The sequence below is a fragment of the Nicotiana tabacum genome, chromosome 10 (genome assembly GCF_000715075.1).
Source record: "Nicotiana tabacum cultivar K326 chromosome 10, ASM71507v2, whole genome shotgun sequence".
In the NCBI taxonomy this organism is placed as follows: Eukaryota; Viridiplantae; Streptophyta; class Magnoliopsida; order Solanales; family Solanaceae; genus Nicotiana; species Nicotiana tabacum.
Genome location: NC_134089.1, coordinates 127,166,419 through 127,182,179, shown reverse-complemented (window position 1 = coordinate 127,182,179; position 15,761 = coordinate 127,166,419). Strand labels below are relative to the sequence as shown.

The following is a 15,761-nucleotide window of genomic DNA, read 5'->3' as shown; positions in this document are numbered from 1 at the left end:
TTCAGGTGGGCAATGGGATCTCCATGTCCATCGTACTTTTCAAATTTGGGAGTCTTGAAACCAGGCGGAAAGTGGACATCGGGGAACATACATAGATCTTTGAAGGCAACACTCTTTTGGCCAGACAACCCTTGCCTGTTTTTCAACCATTGTTCTAAGTTTTTCACCCTTTGGGTTAATTCTTCTTGTACCATCTTTCGGGCAGGCTCTTCAATCTTTGAAGGAAGATCTAACGAGTACGGGTGGTACTTAGGAGAGTGGTACTGCTCTTGTTGTGTCGCAAATTGTGACTCATGACGAGGCTGTCCTTGCCCACAGGCCCATGCTTGACACACTCCGGTCATTTGCTGTTTCAGTATTCTATTTTTTTCCGGCACAGTAGACTCTTGTTGAACCCTCTGAACAAACCGACCAACTCAACTTTCTTCACAATTCAAAATAAAACATGTTAGAATGGACTCAGCCGGTTCTTATTACTAGCAACATCTTTTTTTTTCTTTTTTTTTCCGATTTTTTTTCATTCATTTTTTCATTATTTGTTGTGGTCGAATATTATGTAGATTGCCTACGTATCATGACCCCGCATGAATCAGACCTTGCGTAGTTCGGACCAATAAAAGATAAACAATATTAATCATTTTTTTTCAATTTTCATATTAAAATAAACTGGGTTTTAAAGGTTTGAAGATGACCTACAAACTCGAAAATCAAACAACCCACATATTCTAATTAAAGATTTATAACCTCGAAACAAAAAGGTCAGCTTCCTTTCCCCGTTTGACAAATGCAACCAAATGGCTATTTTTGCAAATGTGGCCCCTTCCAAATCTCACATGAATTTTAAGGCCGGGGAGGATTATTTTGACACTTTACAAACTTGTTCGTTCTTTTACGAAAATAGCCTTTCGACAACTGAAAGATACTCTAAGGCTATTTTGGCAAGAACGGTTTAAGACACTGTCGAAGCTAGCTCGGCTTATTTTTGACTAAAAAAAATTCACCTGACCGTTGACTCTTTTTTTTTTTTCAAATTACAATAAAAACCAGGTGTTGCAACACGGCCTTTCAGCGCCTCGGGGACGAAGATTTTTTAAGGCTGTGTGGGTCAACTGAACCAAATTTTAAAAAATGACCCAAAGGTGGCTGTTTATGCAAAGTCAGCCTTCCGGCGTCCCTTTCGGGAACATTCGGCTATGTCTTGATAAAACAGCGTCACCCGACTTCTTTATGACAAAACTAAAATTTGACATATATTTTTTTTTGGCTATTTTGTTTTAGCAAAAAGTGGAGGCTGGACACTACCCGACTTATTTATGAAAAAATTAAAATTTTGACATGTTTTTTATTTATTTATTGGTTTTTGGCTATTTTAGCAAAAATGGGGGTTGGACCCGATGAGGGTTGCCTACGTATCTCACATCCGGTGAGAATCAAACCGGCGTAGTTCGGGCATCGTGAATAAGTAAATGAACTAATATTTTTTTTTATTGGAACTGTGAAAGAACTGCTCAAAGGAAGTATATATATATTTTTTTGATTGATTTCTTTTTGAAAGAAAAACTCGTAAAAATTCCTTTTCTTTTGATTTGAACTTTGAGAATTTCAAAAGGAAGTTTTTTTTTTTTTTTGAATTTCCATTTGTCTTTTTTTTTATTCTAAAAAAAATATTTTTGGAATTTTTCTTTTGATAAAAGAAATGCTTCTAAAAAATATTTTTTGAATTTTGAATTTTCTTTTCAATTTTGAAAGAGGAATCAAAATATTTTCGGATTTTTTTTCTTAAAAGAAAACATTTTTATTATTTTTGTTTTATCAACAATGGAAAATAAAGATATTTATATTATTTTTTGCAAGACATATTTTTTGGAATTTTATTTTAAATTTTCTTGGCAAGAAAAATACTCTTTGCAACAAATAAAGATATATATATCTTTTGGAAATAAAAAAAAACTTTTCGGATTTATATATATATATATATATATATATATATATATATATATATATATATATATATATATATTTGCGACAAATAATGAAAGACCTTTTTTTTTTTTTGCATTTTCATAAGCAAATAAAATAAAATAAAAACCATTTTAAAAATAAGACTCTTTTTTTTATTTTCATTTTCTATTTTTCCTTTGCTTTTAATAAAACAAACTAATAAAACATTTTTTTTTCATTTTCTCAAAATTTCGGCAGAGTTTTGACAGTTATTTGGGCATTGGCTTTTTTTCAAAAATAAACAGTCAATTCCCTAACAGCTATTTTTTTTTTCAATTTTAAAATATTATTCATCATATTCAAAAGTCAGTCAACACACAAATCCGGATCAAATAAATGCGCAAGTAGCAGCAAGTAAGATGCATCAGGATGGTCATTTTTTTTTGGTACACCTGTCCTAGACAGACCCAACCCCTGTGTTGAGTCTCCAAAGTCAAATGCACGTGATGCAAATAATCGCTCCTACTAGGGATCCGGCATGAAGCTGAGTTATTCTAAGTGAAAAACCTGAGGCATATTGATCTAGCCCTGGCTTACCCAAACGGACAGTTTGAGCCGAAGCGGGGGCAACGTACCGGGAGCACGAAAGTCTACCCGGCCTAGTTACTTGTCCCAACTTCGTCTTATTTGGTATGACTTTAACAGAAAGGTGGGCCACGCGCACGTGTGCACCATAAATTTAGAAGACTCAGAAAGAAGGGGGTTTCGTAACAGTTGTATATATTCATAATTCAAATAATATTAAAGCGGTAAAAGTGTCATTTAGCACATTGGGTATATATAAAAAAAATCAGATAATAAATAAAGCCAACTATAACAGTTATTTTAAGCTCGAATTCTTAAACCCTGAACCAGTGGTTCTGGGTTTTATTCCCCAGCAGAGTCGCCAGAGCTGTCGCACCTCCTTTTTCCGCGCCTGAGAGGGTGCAAGGGAGTTTTCTCCAATTAAAGGACAGTCGAAACGGGATTTGTTTGTTTGTTTCAGAGTCGCCACCTGAGAATTTTAAGGCGTCCCAAGTCACCAATTTTAATCCCTGAATCGAGGAGAATATGACTCTGTTTATTATTCTGCGAACCAAAAATCCGGATAAGGAATTCTGTTAACCCGGGAGAAGGTGTTAGGCATTCCCGAGTTCCGTGGTTCTAGCACGGTCGCTCAACAGTTATATTTGGCTTGATTATTTTGATTTATTAAATACATTTTTATTGCATGATTTTATTGTTACCACTTCTATTTAAATTGTTTATAATTAAAGACTCTTCTTCGAATCGAATCACGCGTACGTGTATTCGTTTATATATTAATATTTTTTAACGTGAAAATCGTGTCACGCGTACGTATACACAATGATATTGATAATATAATTTATTTATTTTTTTTCGAAATTTTTATTTATTTATAAAAATAGACTTAAGTTCGAAATTGTGCTTAAAATAAAATTAAGAATGTCCGTCGCTCTTGTATCATTAAATATTGAACCGCACATCTCGAGTTATATGAAATTAATAATGATATTCTCCGAGAAATTCCTTTTATTAAATATTCGATCGAAGTTGCGCGAACGCATAATCCGAATTGCCTTTAGAAATATAATTAGGTTACGCGAACGTATCCCTAATTACAAAAATATTCTTGATGGTAGTATAAATTTGTTTACAAATTGTTTATTATATCCACTTATTTTTATATGAAAGCCATAGAGAAACATTGATTTAGACGTCTCTATATTTCTTGAAAAAAACATTCAAAAGTTATTATGTGTTCACTGCAAATCTTATTTTACGCATATGAATTATATTCCTCCAAGCCATTCAAATTATAAAGAATTAATGATATGAAAAAGAAACAAACAACAGGTAACTAAAAAATACTATCATTTTTTATCGTGGATACAACATTAATATATCAAAAAATCGAATCGCATATAAAAATGGAAAAAGAATTAATTTGATAAACAAATTAATAGTTCCTGAAGAATTTTCATTGTTTCATTTAAGGCGAACTCTTCTTCTATATATCTTTTACATAAAATGCCACGATTCGTTTATAAATCCTATGTCCTTCTTATGTATTTGTTTTAGTCCAAAGTTGCAATGGTTTGGTTAATGTTTGCAATGGAAGATAAGAGTCAAGTTGATAAGAAAGAGAACTATTATACAAATTGATTCAATAAAATTACATCACATGCAATATAGTTATACGTTTGAACCATTCCTAATATTGTATCAACTCACCTTCCACATATGATTATATATATACTCATCATCATGCTATATATGAACATACAACTTTTATCAATCTAAAAAAATCAGATTTTTTTTACAAGATATACTAATAATGTAATTTATTGATACTTCCATTCTACTTTGCATTTAGCTAACAATATTACGGGATGTAATTAATGGCCCATTTTATGCCATGTTCGCTACCTTGATATTTTAATCATGACTTCACTTAATGAAAATTCCGAAATAGATGATATTATTACAACACTTAAACGAATTTTAAGAGGTAACAATTATCTTATATTCATTACGCCAAACGTACTACTATATTAATCAACTGAAACAAAACCAAATTTTTAACTACTAAACTTGAATGAATGGAAAACAGAATTATAATTCCCGAACTTCATTAATTTGTCATGTTGAAGCTTTTCGTGACATGAATTTACAGATATGTACCTGATATTGGAAGCAAAAGAAAATGATGATGAGAATCAGCAGCAATAATAACAGTACAATAGCAACAACTGCCCAACAATAGTAACAACCCAGTAACAGACCGGTGGAGTAGTAATCCCAAAAACAAAAGCTTTAAGCTTTAAATGAAACAACAACCATTAATACTAATTTCAAACAAAGAAAGAAAGCAGTAGATTTTTTAGCTTTTATTTTTATTTTTGAAAGCTTAAATATTTTTCGGAATTTTTCTCTCTTCTATTCTCTGTCCGTTTTTTTCTCTCTATCTGTATTCTTCTTCTCTCTATCTAGTTTTTCCTCTCTTTTTTTCCACCCTTCTTCCTAAATTTTCTCTTCTATTTATAGCAAAATTTTCGAAATTTTCAGATTTGTTTTTTATTATTTTATTATTTTTTTAATTAAAAGAAATCTCACTTACAAATTGCTTTTATTTTTTTAGAAAAAGAAATCCCACCTTTATTTACTTTTATTTTTAAAATTCCAACTTTAATTACTTTATCTTATTTAAAATCCCACTTTTTATTTTTTTAAAAGAGAATCTCACTTTATTTAACTTTTCTTTAAAAAATAAACCACTATCTTTTCTTTTTCTTTTAAAAATGCTACTTTCAATTACTTTAAATTTTTTAAATTTTCAGATATCTTTATATTTATTTTTTAATTCCAACCTTCTTTTACTTTTAAATTTTTTAAAACTTTTTACTTTTTTTAAAAAAAAATTCTACATTCTTTTACATTTTTTTTTTATTTTTTTTTTATTTTTTTAAAATCATTTCCGAAATTACTATATATATATATATATATTTTTTTTAAAATAAAAATAATAAATAAAATAAAATATTTTCGGATTTTTTTTATATATATAAAAAACAAAAAATAAAACTATTAATAGTGATAATTCACTTTTTTTTTTTTTTTTGGTTTTGTTTTGTGTTGGACAAAAATGAAGAAGGGGTGTTGGGTTAATGGACTGGGTCGACCCAGTTCGAAATGGACTGGGCCGTAGGGAAGATTGGGCCATTTTTTGGGCCTATAGCTTGAAATTGAAGAAGAGGCCCAATTCCGACTTTCTTTATATTTTCGCTCTCTTTTCTTCTTTTATTTTTCTAAAACTAAATTATAAAAATACTTAAACTATTATTAAGAACTAAATTAAGTTATAAAGGCGCAAATTAACTCCCAATAACAATTAACGCACAATTAAGTATTAATTAAGCATAAAATTGTATATTTGGACATTAAATGCTAAAAATGCAAACGATGCCTATTTTTGTAATTTTTAATTTTTGTAAAACAATTTTAATTACTAACAATTGTAGAATTAAATCCTACATGCAAAGTGCGACATATTTTTGTATTTTTTATTAATTTAGCGAATAAACACGCACAGACAAATACAAATAATTCTTCAAAATATCACAAAATTGTACACCAAAGAAAAATCATTTTATTTTTGAATTTTTTGGGAGTAATTCTCATATAGGGCAAAAATCACGTGCTTACAATCGCCAGTTAAACAAGGTTATAGTGAAGAACCATTATCATTTGCCTCATATTGATGATCTGTTTGACCAGCTTCAGGGCGCACGAGTGTTTTCTAAGATTGATTTGCGCTCAGGTTACCATTAGTTGAAGATTCGGGAGCCAAATATCTCAAAGACTACTTTTAGGACTCGGTATGGTCATTACGAGTTCCTTGTTGTGTCATTTGGGCTGACCAATGCCCCAACAGCCTTTATGCATTTGATGACAGTGTGTTCCGACCGTATCTTGACTCGTTCATTATTGTATTTACTGATGATATTCTGGTGTATTCCCGAAGTCGGGAAGATCATGAGCAGCACCTGAGGACTGTGCTTCAGACTCTGAGAGAGAAGAAGTTATATGCTAAGTTCTCGAAATGTGAGTTTTGGTTGGATTCAATGGCATTCTTAGGCCACGTGGTATCGAGTGAGGGTATTCAGGTGGATCCGAAGAAGATAAAGGTCGTGCAGGGTTGGCCCAGCCCATCCTCAGCTACCGAGATCCGGTTTCCTTGGCCCGGCGGGTTACTATCGTCCTTTTGGGAAGGGGTTTTCATCGATTGCATCCCCTATGACTAGGTTGACCCAGAAGGGTGCTCTATTTCAGTGGACGGAGGAGTGTAAGGCGAGCTTTCAGAAGCTCAAGACAGCTTTGACTACAGCCCCAGTTTTGATATTGCCTACAGGTTTGGGGTCTTATACGGTCTATTGTGATGCCTCGAGAATTGGCGTCGGAGCGATATTGATGCAGGACAGTAGGGTGATTGCCTACGCATCCAGACAATTGAAGATACATGAGAAGAACTACCCTGTTCACGACCTTGAGTTAGCTGCCATTGTTCACGCCCTGAAGATTTGGCGCCATAATTTATACGGGATTCCCTATGAGATTTATATGGACCATCGGAGCTTGTAGCACTTGTTCAAGTAAAAGGATCTAAATTTGCACCAGAGGAGGTGGTTAGAGTTGCTGAAGGACTATGACATCACTATTTTGTATCACCCGGGCAAGGCCAATGCGGTGGTCGATGCTTTGAGTCGCCGGGCAAAGAGTTTGGGGAGTTTGGCTTATTTACCAGTATCGGAGAGGCCTATGGCGATGGATATTCAGGCCTTAGCCAGCCAGTTTGTGAGATTGGATCTTTCGGAGCCCAATCGGGTTCTAGCTTGCGTGGTTTCTCGGTCTTCCTTATTTGATCGTATCGAGGAGCGGCAGTATGATGACCCTTATTTGCTTGTCCTCAAGGACAAAGTTCAGCACAGTGATGCCAGAGATGTGACTATTGGTGATGATGGAGTATTGAGGATGCAGGGTCGAATTTGTGTACCCAATGTTGATGGGCTTCGAGAGTTGATTCTAGAGGAGGCCCATAGTTCACGGTATTCCATCCATCCGGGTGCCGCGAAGATGTATATGGATTTTAGACAGCACTATTGGTGGAGGCGGATGAAGAAAGATATAGTTGGATTCGTTTCTCGGTGTCTCAACTGTCAGCAGGTGAATTATGAGCACCAGAGACCGAGTGGGTTGCTTCAGCAGATAGAGATTCCGGAGTGAAAGTGGGAGCGGATCACTATGGACTTTGTGGTTGGGCTCCTACGGACCTTGAGAAAGCTCGATGCTATTTGAGTGATTTTGGATTGGCTGACCAAGTCCGCTCACTTTATTCCTGTGTGTACTACTTATTCCTCGGAGTAGTTGGTGGAGATCTATATCCTAGAGATTGTTCGTCTGCATGGTATTCCAGTGTCCATCATTTCAGATAGAGGTACTCAGTTCACATCACGATTCTGGAGGGTCGTTCAGCATGAGTTGGGTACTCGGGTGGAGTTGAGTACAACATTTCACTCTTAGACGGACGAACAGTTCGAGCACACTATTCAGATTCTTGAGGATATGCTTCATGCGTGTGTGATTGAGTTTGGAGGGTCTTGGGATCAGTTCTTTCCATTGGTGGAGTTTTCTTACAACAACAACTATCTGTCCAACATTCAGATGGCATCGTATGAGGCTTTATATGAGAGACGGTGTAGATCCCCGGTGGTTGGTTTGAGTAGGGTGAGGCTAGATTGTTGGGCACAGACTTGGTTCAGGATGCTTTGGAGAAGGTTAAGGTGATTCAGGATAGACTCCGTACAGCCCAGTCCAGACAGAAGAATTATGCAGACCGGAAGGTTCGTGATGTTTCCTATATGGTTGGAGAGCGGATTCTGCTTCGGGTTTCGCCTACGAAGGGCGTTATGAGATTCAGGAAGAAAGGAAAGTTGAGTCTGAGATTTATTGGCCCTTTTGAGATATTGAGGCGTGTTGGGGAGGTTGCTTATGAGCTTGCCTTACCTCCCAGCTTGGTCGGAGTTCATCCAATATTCTATGTTTCAATTCTCCGGAGGTATCGCGGCGATCCGTCGCACATGTTGGATTTCAGTTCAGTCCAGTTGGACAAGGATCTATCTTATGTTGAGGAGCCAGTGGCAATATTGGACAGGCAGGTTAGAAAGCTGAGGCCAAAGAACATTGCATTAGTAAAGGTTCAGTGGCAGGTCCAACCGGTCGAGGAGGCGACCTGGGAGACCGAGCAGGATATGCGCAGCCGTTATCCTCATCTTTTCACTACTTCGGGTATGTCTTTATGCTCGTTCGAGGATGAACGATTGTTTAAGTGTAGGAGGATGTGACGACCCGGCCGGTCGTCTTAAGAATTAACGCCTCGATCCCCTATTGATTATTTTCCCCAAGTTTATTTCTACTATTTTGATTTGCTGGGATGTTCGGTTTTGAGTTTCGGAAAGTTTTGGGACACTTAGTCCCTAAATGAGAGCTTAAGTGTTGGAAAGTTGGTCGTAGTCGGAACAGTTCAAAGACAACCTCGGAATGGAAATCTGATGGTTCCATTAGCTCCGTTGGGTAATTTCGGGCTTAGGGGCGTGTTCAGATTGTGTTTTGGAGGTCCGTAGCTAATTTAGTCTTGAAATGCCGAAAGGTCGAATTTTGAAGTTTTTGGTTCGATAGTGAGATTTTTATCCGAGGGTCGGAATGGAATTCCAGAAGTTGGAGTAGCTTCGTAGTGTTGAATGTGACGCGTGTGCAAAATTTCCGGTCATTCGGACGAGGTTTGATAGACTTTTTGATCGAAAGCGTATTTTTAGAGTTTTTGGAATTCTTAGGCTTGAATCCGATGAAAAATAGGTGTTTTGACGTTGTTTTGAGCGTTCCGAAGGTTGGAACAAGTTTGAATGATGTTTTAGGATTAGTTGGCATGTTTGGTTGAGGTCCTAGGGGCCTCGGGATGAATTCGGATGGTTGACGGAAAGATTTTTGGAGTTAGAGTTGCAGCTTCAGCTGCTGGTTCTGACATAACCGCGCCTGTGGTTTGGCTTCCATAGGTGCGGCACCATAGAAACGACTCAATGGCCGCAGAAGCGGAATTTGGGAATTTCTTTAGGAACCATAGAAGCAGTACCGCATCTGCGGATTTGGAAGTCGCAGATGCGGAACCTAGCCATTAAGTGAAAAGTCGCAGGTGCGACCTTTGGTCCACAAAAGCGGGACCGCAGATGCGGTCCCTTGACCGTAGATGCGGAAATCCCTGGGCAGAACATATAAATTCTTGCCTTCACGAAATTTAGCCATTTTTCATCTTTTTCAAAACGGGAAGAAGCTTGGGGAGCACTTTTCAAGAGAGATTTTCAGAGGAGTTCATTGGGGTAAGGCCTTTGGTCCCTAAAATCGTTATTGGAATGATTTTTATCAATTTAAGCATGAAAAATTAAGGAAAATCAGTGGTAATTGGGGGGTTAGGGCTTGTCTCATTGGAAACTTTTGAGTGATGATTTGAGGGACAAATTGAGGTACGATTTTGGTACTTTTAATATGAATGAACTCGTGAGAGTGCGAGGTTTCTAGGAATATAAATTTTACCTGATTCCGAGACGTGGGCCCGAGGGGCATTTTGGTCATTTTACATAATTTCGCGTATTAGTTTAGAATTTAATTATAGAATCAGTTACTTGAAGTGTTATTTACATTATGCGATTGAATTGAATAGATTTGGGTCATTTGGAGTCGATTACTGGTGGCAAGAGCGTGGTTTCAGATTGATTTTGAGCTGGTTCTAGGCAAGTGGCTTGTCTAACCTTGTGTGGGGGACCTTCCCCTTAGGATTGGTATATTTGGTAATTGAAATGCCTTGTACGTAAGGTGACGAGTGCATACTTGTGCTAATTGTTGGAAATCCAATTTTCATTAAGTAATCACCCGTATGTTTCCTTTCCTGTTTTTTTATTTACCTGCACTATTAAGCCTGTTGTTAGCTTAGGAAAGCATGTCTAAGTGACTTTATTGCTTTATTTTCTCAAACTTGCCTTACCTGAATTCTGTGCAGCATGCTAGGCTAGAGTTACTTGTTGCCTTAATATGAGATTTTGCCATTTCTGTATATTTTCCTGTTGCTGCCGTGTAATTATTTTGGGATTACGGATGTGGATTCCGGTAGCTCCCCCTTGCTTGTTTATTTGGGACTATGGATGTGGGATTCCGGTAGATCTCCCTTGTCTGTTTATTTGAGACTACAGATGAGGGATTTCGGTAGATCCCCCTGCACAGTATATGGAACTACGAGATTGCACCCGGTAGATTACCCTAGCACTGGGTATTTACATTTGGGGACTACGGAACGGGATTCCGGTAGATCCCCGACGCATTATGAGTTGGATTACGGGACGACACCCGGGAGATCCACTGGACATTTACATTTGGGGGCTACATGACGATATCCTGGTAGATCCCTGGTTGCTATCTCTGTGTTGAGTTGTATTCCCTCGGTGAGTATTTTTGCCTCTATGCTAGTTGTTGTTGCTTTTTCTATTCTATGTTATTTCTTACTGTTGCACTTAATTATATTGTCTTGTTATACACTGTTATACTTTGTATTTTATTTGACCTCAGTAGGGACCTGACCTTCCTCATCACTACCCGACCGAGGTAAAGCTTGGCACTTACTGAGTACCGCTGTGGTGTACTCATGCCCTTTCTGCGCATATTTTTCATGTGCAGATCCGGGTACTTTCATTCTGTCTTATCATCCTTGAGGCGAGGCACTTATGTGGAGACTTCGAGGTATATCTGCCGCATCCGCAAACCTAGGAGTCCCTTTCTATCATTCTGTAATAGCATAGCCCTTCAGTACTTCCCTTTTGTTAGATATTTCTGGAGTTAGAGCTTCTTATGTATCTCTTAGCTTGTGATTCATGGGTTTCCGGGTCTTGGAAGTATGTATTGGTTTGAGAGTTAAATATTGTGTATGCCGAGTGGCACTTTTAAACACTATTTTAGCATTCTTCATTCTATTTTAACTTGTTTTTATTCGGCGGTTGGTTTATCTTCCGCAATTTAGGCTTACCTAGTCGTAGAGGACTAGGTGTCGTCACGATGGTTCATGGAGGGCGAACCAGGGTCGTGATAGTATAAGTCAACTATACAACTGGAAAGCAACTACAGAAAGTGACTGCCTGCAACTGTACACGCGACAGTGCAGCAGTCACTTCCTATTGGGAAGAGGCGTGTACCAACCAAGAATTGACATCATCCTTGGGATGTCTTTGGTAGTATAATAACATGGTGTAAGGCACAAAATATTCACTTGAATTTTTAGTGATATTCTTTCAAGTGCTAGCAACAACCTCTCTCAAGAATAAAGTTGTTGCAACCTCAAGGACCAGATCCAAAGATTGAAGATATCTTAAGTCCTTAGGTTTGTTGAGTCTTTGTTATTTGTTCTTCATTATAACTCCTATCTTGCTTTATTAGAAGCTTTATTTTAGGAAACTCAAAATCATAAACCATCTCAGTTTGTGTTGTGACTAGAGTTAGTCATAGGTTGAAGTCTTTGTAACTAATGAGTGACAAATTGGCTTGTAATAAGTGTATTACAAGTTAGAGTGATTGAAGTCTTTATAACTAGTGAGTGACAAAGTGGCTTGTGATAAGTGTATTACAAGTTAGAATGATTGAAGTCTTTGTAATAGAGTCATTACAAAGTGGCTTGTAATAGTGTAGTTACAAGTTAGTGAAGTTGAAATCCTACCAGTGTAGATCGTGATTTTTGTTCCCTTGAGATGGAATTTTTCCACGTAAAAATCATATGTCTCATTTACATACTGGTTCAGTAGTTAGCACTGTAAGAACTGATATAGGACCAGATCTCTATACAGTTGGTGGACTCATATAAACTAACATTGTTATACATGAAAATTAAAGAGGAAAAGTCATGCAAAAGTCAGCAAAGCCAACTGAAATCAAAAGAATGTTGTTGTCATATATTAATTAGAAGGGACCAAAAGCAATAAATGTATCAAATTTGTCTTTTATATCAATTTATCACCTAACTATAATTAGTTAATACTATATTATTATGAATTTCCGTCAAAATTTTATCCTTATGAGCAGCTGCTAGTTATAGTTCAAGGAGGTATACAATTGTTTGGCATCATTTCAACTAATGTTCCGTCAATAGTTAAATTATTCATATATGGACCAGATTTTTGAAATGAAAGGAGATTTTTCCATTAAATATTATTGCTGGAGCTTCCAATGATCAAACTTTGAACGGACTAGTATGTTTCCTGGGAAGAAATTGCATCTTTAACCAAGACAGACCAAATACATGTGACAAGTGATACCAGAGCGAGACTCAAGATAAATGTGGGTTTAGTTCTGGCCACAACTTATATCATGTAATCATAATTTTTATCCGAAAATTTTGGCCGAGTGATATTCACGTTGAGATAAATTTTCTGGCAGAGATTTGGAGATGCGACCAATGGAAGGTTATGTGAAGAATGTGGATCAAATTTATTTTGCCAGAAAATTCAAGCTACGGGGAGAAATTGTTAGGTGTTTATCATAATTTTTTTACCATATTTGATTTACCTATTTCTTGAAGGAATAACAACATATTTACCATAATTGATTTTTCCTTTTACCAAAAGAAAATTATAATTTTTTTCATATTTGTCTACTCCTTTTTTTTTTTGGATGAAAAGGTTTTGTCTTCTATAAAATAAGAATTATTCATTCTCATTCAATAGTATCCACAATGTAGTCCCTAAGGGGTTATGAGAATCTTGTTTAGGAGAGAATCTTTTTGACAAGTGTTAGCTTGCTACTTGTTTGTCCCTCTTTGTGAGATTGTTCTCTCAATATTTTTTACTCTCTTTTATATAGTAGATTGTTCATCTCCGCCTGTGTATATAGGTTAATTGACTGAACCACGTTAAGTATTTGTATCTTTTGGTATATTTCTGTTTGATTTATCATTGCTCAATGTATACTTTGTTAGCTTCTGACACTTAATATTTTGATCCTAACTAGCCTAGAACTAAATAATTAATTAACATATAAAAGGGCAAATTAAGTTTTCAAAGTTCCATCAGCAATGCCATGTTAAACTTTGTGGTCATCCACTTGTAATGATTCTTCTATTAGGTTAACCATATGATATAAGTCACCTGCTGGCTTAAATTATACTTTTCTAATATCAAGTCAACTTTACAAGCTGATAGGTTTCTGCTACCAAAAAAAGGTTTAATTTAGAGAACTGAAATGATTTCCTTCATCAATCATAAGAATGATATACATATAACTAGTCTTGAATAAGATAGGAAGAAGAACACGTGAATAAAAGGCTAATTTTTCACGAGATATCTTGATCAATGTATTCTCAAGACTAAGTGTCAAACAACTTTGTCAGCTCAAATGCCTTTCAAAAGAACGGTTTTATACATTTTCCAGTCCCCATTTCAAGAATCACATCACGAGCAATCCAAGAAAAGGCCAACAATCTCTCTAATCAACTCTTCCAAAAGTAATCGCTCGTTCAGGTCCCAACTCATTCATTTTTCTTCAGTAAGCTCCTCTTATGAACTGGTTCATGAATATGAAACTATTGCAGAAATTGGAGAGGGGCATTTTGTTTGCACTAGTCGTGGTGTAGACTTGTTATGTTTTTACCAAACTGGCTATGTGGGAAAAATATGGCTATGCAATCCTATGACTAAAAAGACTCTTTCTTTGCCCATTCTTTCCCATTTTGTAGGTCAAGCTTGTTTAGGCTATGTATCTTCCACTAACGAATACAAAATTGTAGCATCGTTTGAAGGAAAATTGGACTGTGCTGAGTGGGAATTCTATGCTGGTTTTGAAGAAATTTTACATTTTAAGATCTTAACTCTTAAGCTAGGGGAAGAATTTAGTGTAGGATCATGGAAAGACTAGTTGAGTTGCACACAATATTCTGGAACATGTTATCAACCAATCATATCAATGGGTTCATTTATTGATTAGTCTATGCAAAAAATAATACCTTAAGCAGTGATGTGAGAAAAATACTTGGAATGAACTTGGAAAATGAGGAATTTAAGACCATATATTGTCCAAATGGATATAATTTTGGGTTTTCACATTTGGCTGAGATAAAGGGACATGTATGTTTGGTGCAGAATAATAGAGATGGTCATATGTTAAATATTTGGATGTTGAATGACCATGAGAGTCAAGAATGGTGTCTAGAGTGTAGTGTTATGTTTATGAGAGTGCTTATAATTTTAGTATTCTTGGGTATTTACCAGACAATAATGAGAATGGAAATGTCTTGATTAGATCCTTTAGGGGTAATCTCTTTTGTTATGAGACTGATACAAAAAGGTTCAAGGAATTGCAAAGTTTAAACACAATAGCATATATGTGGTGTGCTGTTTTTTATGGAAGCTTCTTTTCATAATCTCTTTTGTTACGAGACTGATACAAAAAGGTTCAAGGAATTGCAAAGTTTAAACACAATAGCATATATGTGGTGTGCTGTTTTTTATGGAAGCTTCTTTTCTATAGGCATGCCTAGAAATTAGAATGTGAAGAGTTTGTTTGCTACACCAAATACAAGTAATTATCGCACGAGCTAGCTAGTTTTCGGACTGGTTATTCAAAAATAGCCAGTATTTACAAAGTCATTGAAAAATAACCACTAATTTGCTGCAACAGGAACTGGTCCAGCATAATATACCGGAGATCGGTGCATCTGTGTATGAACTTCCAGCATATTATGCTGAAACTCCAACACGCGAAAAGTTCTAGCATAATATACTGGAGATTGGAGCACTTGTGTATGAACTTCCAGGATATTATACTGGAACGGTATATTATACTGGAACTCCAGTATATTATGCTGGAGTTCTAGTATACTTATGCTGGACCTCCATTATAATATGCTGGAGTTCCAGTGTACTTATGCTGGAACTCCAATATATTATGCTGGAGTATTTTTCGGATTTTAAAATGTATTTTCGTTCAAATTTATCTTTACATAAAAAGTGACTAAATTTCGATTACTTTTGAAACTGTGGCTATTTTTGAATGACCGCCTATAAATCTGACTATTTTTGAATTTCTCCCCAAATACAACTGAGCTACTTTAAAGTTGGGATGGGCTGTCCATTCCAAGTCAGACTCCAGAACCCATTGATGGCCCAATCCCACTGATC

At 36.0% G+C, this 15,761-nt stretch overlaps 1 pseudogene; it reads left to right on the top strand.

Moving 5' to 3' along the window:
- Positions 1 to 15,128, top strand: part of LOC142165370 (F-box protein At1g30790-like) — a 34,255-nt pseudogene extending 19,127 nt beyond the window's left edge.
- The last annotated feature ends 633 nt before the right edge of the window (positions 15,129 to 15,761 follow it).